Source organism: Ruditapes philippinarum, unplaced genomic scaffold, assembly GCF_026571515.1.
Source record: "Ruditapes philippinarum isolate M1 unplaced genomic scaffold, ASM2657151v2 ctg66_1_1_1_1, whole genome shotgun sequence".
NCBI lineage: Eukaryota > Metazoa > Mollusca > Bivalvia > Venerida > Veneridae > Ruditapes > Ruditapes philippinarum.
In genome coordinates, this window is record NW_026861363.1 from 270,745 (window position 1) to 280,701 (window position 9,957).

A 9,957-nucleotide genomic window follows, 5' to 3' on the forward strand; every position below is an offset into this window, starting at 1 on the left:
AAAATTACCTTAATTTGTTATCTTGTAAATCTTCAAGAATTTGTCTCACGAAATTACGTATATCTGCTCATAAGTTAAGAATTGAATCTGCCAGGTATGGCCGGAATAGGTTGGAAAGACAGGAACGTATCTGCCAAGTATGTGATATCAACGAAATTGAAGATGAATTTCATTTTGTACTTAAATGTAAAGCTTATAAAGGATTGCGAACTAAATATATCAAACGTTATTATTATGTTCATACCAGTATCATGTTCATACCAGTATCTTTAAATTTCTAGAATTGCTACAGTCAAATAATAAAGGCGTTCTGATCAATCTGAGTATTTACATAAGCTCAGCCAATAAAATTAGAAATGATTTAATGCAAAAAATTTAATAAATGTTTGAAATAAAAAAGTTTACTAGACTAGACAGTATTATTTGAAATCGTATATGCATTAAGATTCTTACTTTTTTTCCTTAAGTGAGTATTATCTTGACATGTTTACATCGAAGTTATGCTTTTCAATATGTTATATTTATGTTATATTTAAATATATGAAATTACCACATACGATTGTCAGAACGCGCTGGTTCTTTAAACACCAACTTTGAAGTTATTTCAATTATGATAATTTGTTCATTCTCTGTGAAACACTGAAAACACGTTTGCTTATCACGTGCTTATCATTGTATGTATTTAATTTGATGTTGTATTAACAAGATACATGTATTGTATACGTTAATAAAAATTCTGTTCTGTTCAAAAAAAAAGAAGACTTATTAAGTACAGACGGCTAAATTAACATTATCACCTAAATATAATAAAACTTTTAGCACCATTGATTGGACAAGGAGGAAAAGCCACATTTATTCTTCCGGTTACATAATTATAAATTTGACATCTATTGTTAAAACATATAGTACCTGTAACTTAACATATTTGAAATTTCATACATTGTTTTGGAAATATGACCTTTAAGAAAATGATTATATTTATAAATATTTGTGTTTAAAAGAAAATCATCATGCATAGTTATTCATTTCTTTTGTAAAAGAATTTTATCATTTTTCGGCCGCACACCACTTGCATCAAAAAATCATTTATGTTCATTTTTTTTACAGCCACACTTTATCCTTGCATATCGTGACTACTTCCTTAAAAAAGACACTTCAAAACAGTCCGACATATATATTTATCCTAGGTTAAGGTAATCGAAGTTTTACTGTATTGAAAATCATTGAATATGATACGCACGATTTTCTCGTGCGTCAGTAATATATAATAAAGTCGGATAGATGTGTATATCATTCGAGGTTTTCTGCATTGCTACACACGTTTATTTTTCTCTATCGTGCACTGAATACTAATGGCTACCAACGAAGAATCAACAAGAGAGTAATTCAGCCACATTCAGCGGCAGACGAGATTCGAACTCAGAATTGTTTGATTGTATCGCCACTATTTTGACAATCAATTCAAATCGTTTTAGGAAGATTTTCGACAGGAAGTACAAGGAGCTTCAACGACGACTTTCATAAAGTCGAAGTCGTACGCGCTGTAAACAAATGGCGAGGAAAAGACCGTTACCAGTGTCTACGCCGAGTAACCTGTACTATACTCCTAGTTCTTCTTTTATTACTCAAATCGAGGTCATGCGTTTTCGATTCTTTCAACAAGAAGGATGGGTTTCGCATGTGGAGGATGGGGACACTTCCAGGCTGAAGTCCGAAAACAACGGAAGTTAATTGACCTATCAGCGGTTTTCAAAATGAACGCTATGTTAAAGATGAGTATGATTTTAGATGTGTGAAGTTGGCGGCCCAGCGGCCTGGCGGCGTGAAGTTGGCGGCCCAGCGGCCTGGCGGTGTGAAATTTTAATATTGTAGAAATGTTATTTTAACAATAAAACGGCATTTTATGAAGTTTTAAAGACAATTATTGTTAATTAAAGGATATATAAAAAGAAAAAAATCACTGTCAGAGAATTTTTTTATTTTGTCATTTTTGTGAAGTTGGCGGCCTGGCGGCCAAAAATTTTAATGTTGTAGAAATGTTATTTTAACAATAAAACGGCATTTAATGAAGTTTTAAAGATAATTATTGTTATTTAAAGGATGTATCAAAAGAAAAAATCACTTTCAGAGAACTTTTTTATTTTATCATTTTTGTGAAGTTGGCGCCCCAGCGGCCTGGAGGCCAAAAAATTTAATGTTGTAGAAATGTTATTTTAACAATAAAACGGCATTTAATGAAGTTTTAAAGATAATTATTGTTATTTAAAGGATATATAAAAAGAGATAATCACTTTCAGAGAATTTTTTTATTTTTGTCATTTTTGTGAAGTTGGCGGCCTGGCGGCCAAAAAATTTAATGTTGTAGAAATGTTATTTTAACAATAAAACGGCATTTAATGAAGTTTTAAAGATAATTATTGTTATTTAAAGGATATATAAAAAGAGAAAATCACTTTCAGAGAATTTTTTTATTTTGTCATTTTTGTGAAGTTGGCGGCCTGGCGGCCAAAAATTTTAATGTGGTAGAAATGTTATTTTAACAATAAAACGGCATTTAACCCTTTCCCCCATGAGCATATCGTGAAAAATGGCCATTTTAACTGAAAAGCCTCCTCTTACAAGTTCAAACTGCTATGAAACTATGAAAAATGCTTCAATACTAATCAAACTTGGCACAAATGTTGACTGGACCATTGCCTTTGTAACGAAATGCTCAGTCTTAAATTTCCTGTTACCATGGCAACGAGGGGACATCTCAAAATTGCCAAAAATCACTATTTTGCCTCGATTTTTTCCCTCAGAATTTATTTCAAAGTGCTGCAACTTCTCAATGGATTGAGATAGAGTCAAAGGCTTTTCAGCGTTGGTTACACGTTACTTTATGATCAACCTGGGGTCATTTTAAGCCTCTCACAAGTCCAAAATTTTCTTGGCGATGAGGGGGACTCCGCCCCCCTTCAAACCCCCCAAACAGAAGGGGGCACATCCCCCTTCTGGCAACCCCCTGATGTATTATTTGGATGGGGGACGGCGCCGAAAAAATGGTCACTTTTTTTAACAACATTTCTCAAACGAAAAACAGTGTTTGGGGTCTAAATAGGACATTTTTTCACTGTTTGAGGCCTCAAAAAGGGGGGGGGGCAAAAAGCCGTCGAAACACGCTTATATAAGGGAAAAGGTTAACAAAAAAATGATTGAAAAACCTTGGAATCACCCAAAATCTAGTTTTTCCATGTTAACATGTGGTCTTTTACCTAATTTTGGTGAAAAATTGTTGTTTTGTAACATTTATATTTTTTTAGTTAACCCTTTTCCCCATGAGCATATCGTGAAAAATGGCCATTTTAACTGAAAAGCCTCCTCTTACAAGTTCAAACTGCTATGAAACTATGAAAAATGCTTCAATACTAATCAAACTTGGCACAAATGTTGACTGGACCATTGCCTTTGTAACGACATGCTCAGTCTTAAATTTCCTGTTACCATGGCAACGAGGGGACATCTCAAAATTGCCAAAAATCACTATTTTGCCTCGATTTTTTCCCTCAAAATTTATTTCAAAGTGCTGCAACTTCTCAATGGATTGAGATAGAGTCAAAGGCTTTTCAGCGTTGGTTACACGTTACTTTATGATCAACCTGGGGTCATTTTAAGCCTCTCACAAGTCCAAAATTTTTCTTGGCGATGAGGGGACTCCGCCCCCCTTCAAACCCCCCAAACAGAAGGGGGCACATCCCCCTTCTGGCAACCCCCTGATGTTTATTTGGATGGGGGGACGGCGCCGAAAAAATGGTCACTTTTTTTTAACAACATTTCTCAAACGAAAAAACAGTGTTTGGGTCTAAATAGGACATTTTTTCACTGTTTGAGGCCTCAAAAAGGGGGGGGGGCAAAAAGCCGTCGAAACACGCTTATATAAGGGAAAAGGTTCCTTGGAATCACCCAAAATCTAGTTTTTCCATGTTAACATGTGGTCTTTTACCTAATTTTGGTGAAAAATTGTTGTTTTGTAACATTTATATTTTTTTAGTTAACCCTTTCCCCCATGAGCATATCGTGAAAAATGGCCATTTTAACTGAAAAGCCTCCTCTTACAAGTTCAAACTGCTATGAAACTATGAAAAATGCTTCAATACTAATCAAACTTGGCACAAATGTTGACTGGACCATTGCCTTTGTAACGAAATGCTCAGTCTTAAATTTCCTGTTACCATGGCAACGAGGGGACATCTCAAAATTGCCAAAAATCACTATTTTGCCTCGATTTTTTTCCCTCAGAATTTATTTCAAAGTGCTGCAACTTCTCAATGGATTGAGATAGAGTCAAAGGCTTTTCAGCGTTGGTTACACGTTACTTTATGATCAACCTGGGGTCATTTTAAGCCTCTCACAAGTCCAAATTTTTCTTGGCGATGAGGGGGACTCCGCCCCCCTTCAAACCCCCCAAACAGAAGGGGGCACATCCCCCTTCTGGCAACCCCCTGATGTATTATTTGGATGGGGGACGGCGCCGAAAAAATGGTCACTTTTTTTAACAACATTTCTCAAACGAAAAACAGTGTTTGGGGTCTAAATAGGACATTTTTTCACTGTTTGAGGCCTCAAAAAAGGGGGGGGGGGGCAAAAAGCCGTCGAAACACGCTTATATAAGGGAAAAGGTTAATGAAGTTTTAAAGATAATTATTGTTATTTTAAGGATATATAAAAAGAAAAAATCACTTTCAGAGAACTTTTTTATTTTCTCATTTTCCATCGGGAACGAGTCTTTGCGTTGGGATTTCCCTATCCTCTTTCCACAGGAACTTGAATTCTATCAATATTAATGATAATATCCAAAATATACCCCCTATACAGTATAAATAAACACAATATATGAAACCATACCGTCAGTGTATGAAACAGAGTTAGCAATATATAAGTTGATTTTCTCGATATATGATACCGATATATGATATATTGTAACTGTGGATTAATATAATGGATTCCGGTTAAATAAGGTGTTTTCGATTCATATATAGTCGAAGTGAACACGGGTGTGTGATAAAGAACAATATAAGACAGCCATGGCTTTCCATATTTTTTTTTTCGCATTGTTATTGGCGTCCGCGCCGAAGCGCGGCGCCTCTTATCAGATTTTGTGAAAGGGCGACAGCAACTTCTCGAGCCTTTTAGTCGGTCATAATAAAAGCCGATCATTCCGATCGGTATGAGGGTGCTTGATTATTAATTAAAAATGAAATGTCGCGATATGTACAATGAATAGCGAACTGGAGAATTTCTCAATGCAAACATTTTCAAATGAAATAACTTTTTCCGTCAATAAATCGCGCACTTCGGGGTATTTTTATCTATCATTTTGTAGTATACAGGTAATTCCCGGTCTCTCCGGGTCTATTTTGACCGGGATTTACTAGTGACCGGCGAATAGTACCACACGTATATTGTCCGGTCTCTCCCGGTTATGGAGTAGATGCTTGATATCGTTACAGAACAGAACAAATATTTTACAGATAAATAAGCTTTTTTCAAAATGAATGTTTGTCACTTAGTTTGGTTACAATGATTTATAAACACAGATCAACTCTCAAATTTATTGATTATTATTATACATAAACATACAATTCGAAAAAAAAAACAACAATAGCATGTTTTATTTTATCTATATGAGATAAAAACAATCAATATGTACTCGTACAATAATTGAGAAAAAAGGTACATTTTTATGGTATTAATATGACACTATCAACTATGAAACATTTTATTTAATTTGTTATTCGTGTTTAGTAAAGATGCCGAGGAATTATTCAAAGTTACAAATTAGATTTTATGAATTATTCAATTGATTGATAATTTGAAAAAAATGATAAAGAAAAATACAAATGTAAATGTATATGGTTTAAGAATAAACAATATTATATATTGAATAAACAATATTATATATTGAAAGATTAACCATAATTTACTGACTTTTTCCAGTTAAGTTTTGACTTATAAACGTCGGTCAATATGACAATTGAATTCTTAAAATAGTAGTAAACGTAAAAAGTCAGTATTAAAATAGCACATAAAAGACAAAAAAGAAAAGAAAACAATATTCATAAAATCTGTACTTTCTTTTATTAAAATAGATATTACAATTTTTGTATAATAAACAATTATGCTCAACATGATCAACATGGTAATATATCCAGTGTCATATTGTTACCCTTAAGAGGGGAGGGGGTCTTCGCTAAAAGCGATAACATAATAAAGGACAATTACACAAGTGTGGTGTTGATCATGCGTTACACATATGGATTATAAATGATTGTATACATGTATATCCGTTGGTATTTATAACCACAATCATAAAGAATAAACAAGTAATATTCTAATCTCTAGCATGCCAATCAAAGTTAATAATGAACAATGTCTTAATTTCGTCCGTTCATTCATACGTGATATACAATTCTGGTAAAAACCAATTAACCATTGAAAAGTTTATAAGAATATCTCGTCATCATATATCTACTAGTTCATCTTCACCTGCTGCATTTCTTGCTTGGACGCCCTTTGATGCTTTGCATCAATGCTTTTCTTGTCAATCTTTGGTCTAAGTCGAACTCGATAACGTTTACATTAACGGGTCATACCATTATGATATAATGGGTTGTACAAGTTATTCAGTTATTTCACGTTGCATTTTTATTGATATATAGAAGAATGAAAGTGGATATGGATACGTACAACTGAGCAGCGTAGTGATTAGAGAGTTCTGATTATGAGGAGAAAGTTGGATGATATATTCTATTATTCATTTAGTGTTAAGTGTCTTGCTCAAGAAAATAACGGCTTGCCCCTGACTGGCTTTGTGCCCACACGGCGAGCGATACATAGATGACTAGTCCGACGCCATAATAATACTTTAATTTATTTATTTTAAATATACATGCATAATAAGCACTATAATATAGTAATGATATGGTTATAAAGTTATTTATTTCGTGTACAAGTTATGTTTTTGTATACATTGCTTGCAATGTATACAGAGTTACACGCTATATCTTAGAAATCGTTACAGGTTAAGTCGTTACCGAACAACATCCACTCCCGGATAAACACCGCTATAGAAACTAGTTCTTCATTCTGCAGTAGCGTTACATTCCGACTGCACATCATTAAAATATTGTTTGCAAAGTTGCTTTAATGCTTTGAAAGTTCCAAATCGTTCATTTTCATGAAATAATAGACTCTACATTCCTTTAAAGAAAACAAAAAATAACAGTTCATTGATAAAATCGTAGTACGAGTATATACCTACGCGTTAAACTTCGCATATACGCATGCGCTTGCTAGCTCGTAAATATAGTAAAGTCGTCAGAATTATATAAATGGGACGAAACATCTCAGATAGATATTGAGTCAAATAAAATTCCTGATTTACATATATGCAATAAAATTGGCCTAAAATGTTTTACAAAATGAGTATGGAGCTCCGTAACAAAATTTACCAGCGTATACCGGAAAATGTTTTTTTTTTAAACCTGGCAATTATCGTGGCTTCGAAAAATAGAAATTTCGTAAGCTATTCTTTTGAATACCTTTTTTTACACATGATTTCCCTTTCACTTTTGTATGCCTTAGATTTTTGAAAAGAAATATGTTTCGAAATTCAGCGAAGATTGCCTGATTCAGTACGGGTAAAAATAAAGATTCGGCCACTCGACCATTCGACCCATAACAATTCGTCGAACTTGGGATATTGACGATTAAGCCAGAGCATGGAGCTAAATATAGGCATATATGTGGCCAGATTCGACGATAAGAAATAATCATTTGAAACTAACTGTAAATCAGTGTAAAAATTAAGAAATAAATACATTAAATTTATGTTCAGAAAATAGGAATTATTTTAATCTGCTAATACATTGTGTACACCGGTCTTATTTGAGAGACCGGTGTGTATTACAATGTCTGCTAATATAAATGGGTGCATGGAATTGCCGAAAAACACCAAAAAAAACACCAAAAAATACCGAAAACACTTAAAATTCAAAGAAGTATTAATGCTGTGATTAAATTCAGCAATATAAACAATTTTTGATGGTTATTTGATAAAATGGGTTCAATAATATCCGTTTTAAATAGATAATATATCATAAAATACGCTGATGGAAGTATATTAGCTGAGTCTGCGTCGCACATTCAAACGAATTCGAAAACCTAGCTAAACGCCGTTTTCTGGTACTTTCTGTACATAGCTCTGGGAATTCACCTGATGGAGTGTAATAGCGAAATCGATGTTTTCGGCCTTTTTTTTAAATCAAATTGATATAAAACAGTTATTTCTTTATAAGAAAATAATTGTATGAATAATTCCATACAAAAATAAAGTAAATACACAAGTTTACGCAGAAAATAACCTTATTTATTATGGAAAATTCCACTACGTCTGTTTAAATTTTATTTATTTTTATTATAAACAATTTTTTTTTAAATTGCAAAAGATATTAAAGGAATATTGCTAATTTTAAGAACATCATTTTTTTCACCTTAAACGATAAAATATGTACTTGCGTAGTTTCAATAGAGTAAAGAATATATATAGAAAAGCAATAATTTATTTCTGATATATGGCTACACATCATCTAAATCATTACGCAGTATTCATTTTTATTATCTTATTATTTATTTCAGTGGTGCAACTTATAGGTTGGCTCAGGGTGAGGTATTAGATTGTTGAGTGTCGGTCATCCATCTTATGTAAACTGTGGTCTGTCCACATTTAGCATCGCCGGATACCCACGGCCGAACCATTTACATTTATCAGTTATGTCATGTTAAATGTTAATCAACCATGTGTATCCGACGATGTTAAACTTTGTTAACACTCTACTAGTTACATATAGGGGCGTCCGTGGCCGAGTGGTTAAGGTCGTTGACTTCAAACCACTTGCCCCTCACCTCTGTGGGTTCGAATCCCGACAGGGACTTTGAATTCTTTCATGTGAGGAAGCTATCCAGCTAGAACGTCAGTGGTTCTACTCAGGTGCCCGTCCGTGCCTGAAATAATGCACGGAAGGGCACCTGAGGTCCACCAGTGAAGCTGGAACGTCGCGATATGACCTATACTGTGTCGATGTGACGTAAAACCCAAAACAAACAAACTGGTCACACTGTTGCCCCAATTGTCACACAACATCGTAAGAATGTGTGTGACAGGTTTTGCTCGAGTTTGAACATGGATCACCTTGGTTGAAAATCAGAAGTAGGTCACAGTAGCCAAAAAATAGAAAACATGTTTTAGCTCAATGGTTCATCTAAAGTTAAGAACATGGTAACACAGCCTGATTATTGAATAATGAAAATATTACAGTACATTTGAATTGTTTTGATTATAGATTTCATTTTTATTAATAAACGATAAAGTAATGCACTTGAAAATTAATGTGTAGAGATGAATACAACACACCAGAATATATGTAATAATGCATCAAAGTACAGTACTTAGATCTGTAACATGGAAAGCTATACAAAAGGATGTACTATAATTTGGTAATTAAGTCTTGTAGGATGATTCAATTAATTGACTTTGTATAGAGTTCAAGCCAGATCATGTATTTTATTAGATACCGTAGCATCACTGGAAACTCGATATTACTTTTTCAATATTCTATACTGAAGTCCATTTAACGAGTGTTTCAAAAAATGATTAGCTTGCCTAGAAATACACAGATGGAACATCACATCTTCCTTGTCTCACAAATAACTTTGGAAGAAAAAAGCCTTGGTGTGAGTCACTTGTTAGGGACATTGATCTTGGTCAGAAGATGACCCCTATTGTTTTTGAGGTCAGTAGGTTAAAATCAACATGGCCTTGATGATATTATCAAGCAATGTATACTTCAGTACTTTCAGTGCTTTGATTATTTCCAAAATATGTTAGAGAATTATATGACCGTATGACCGTTATAAAAT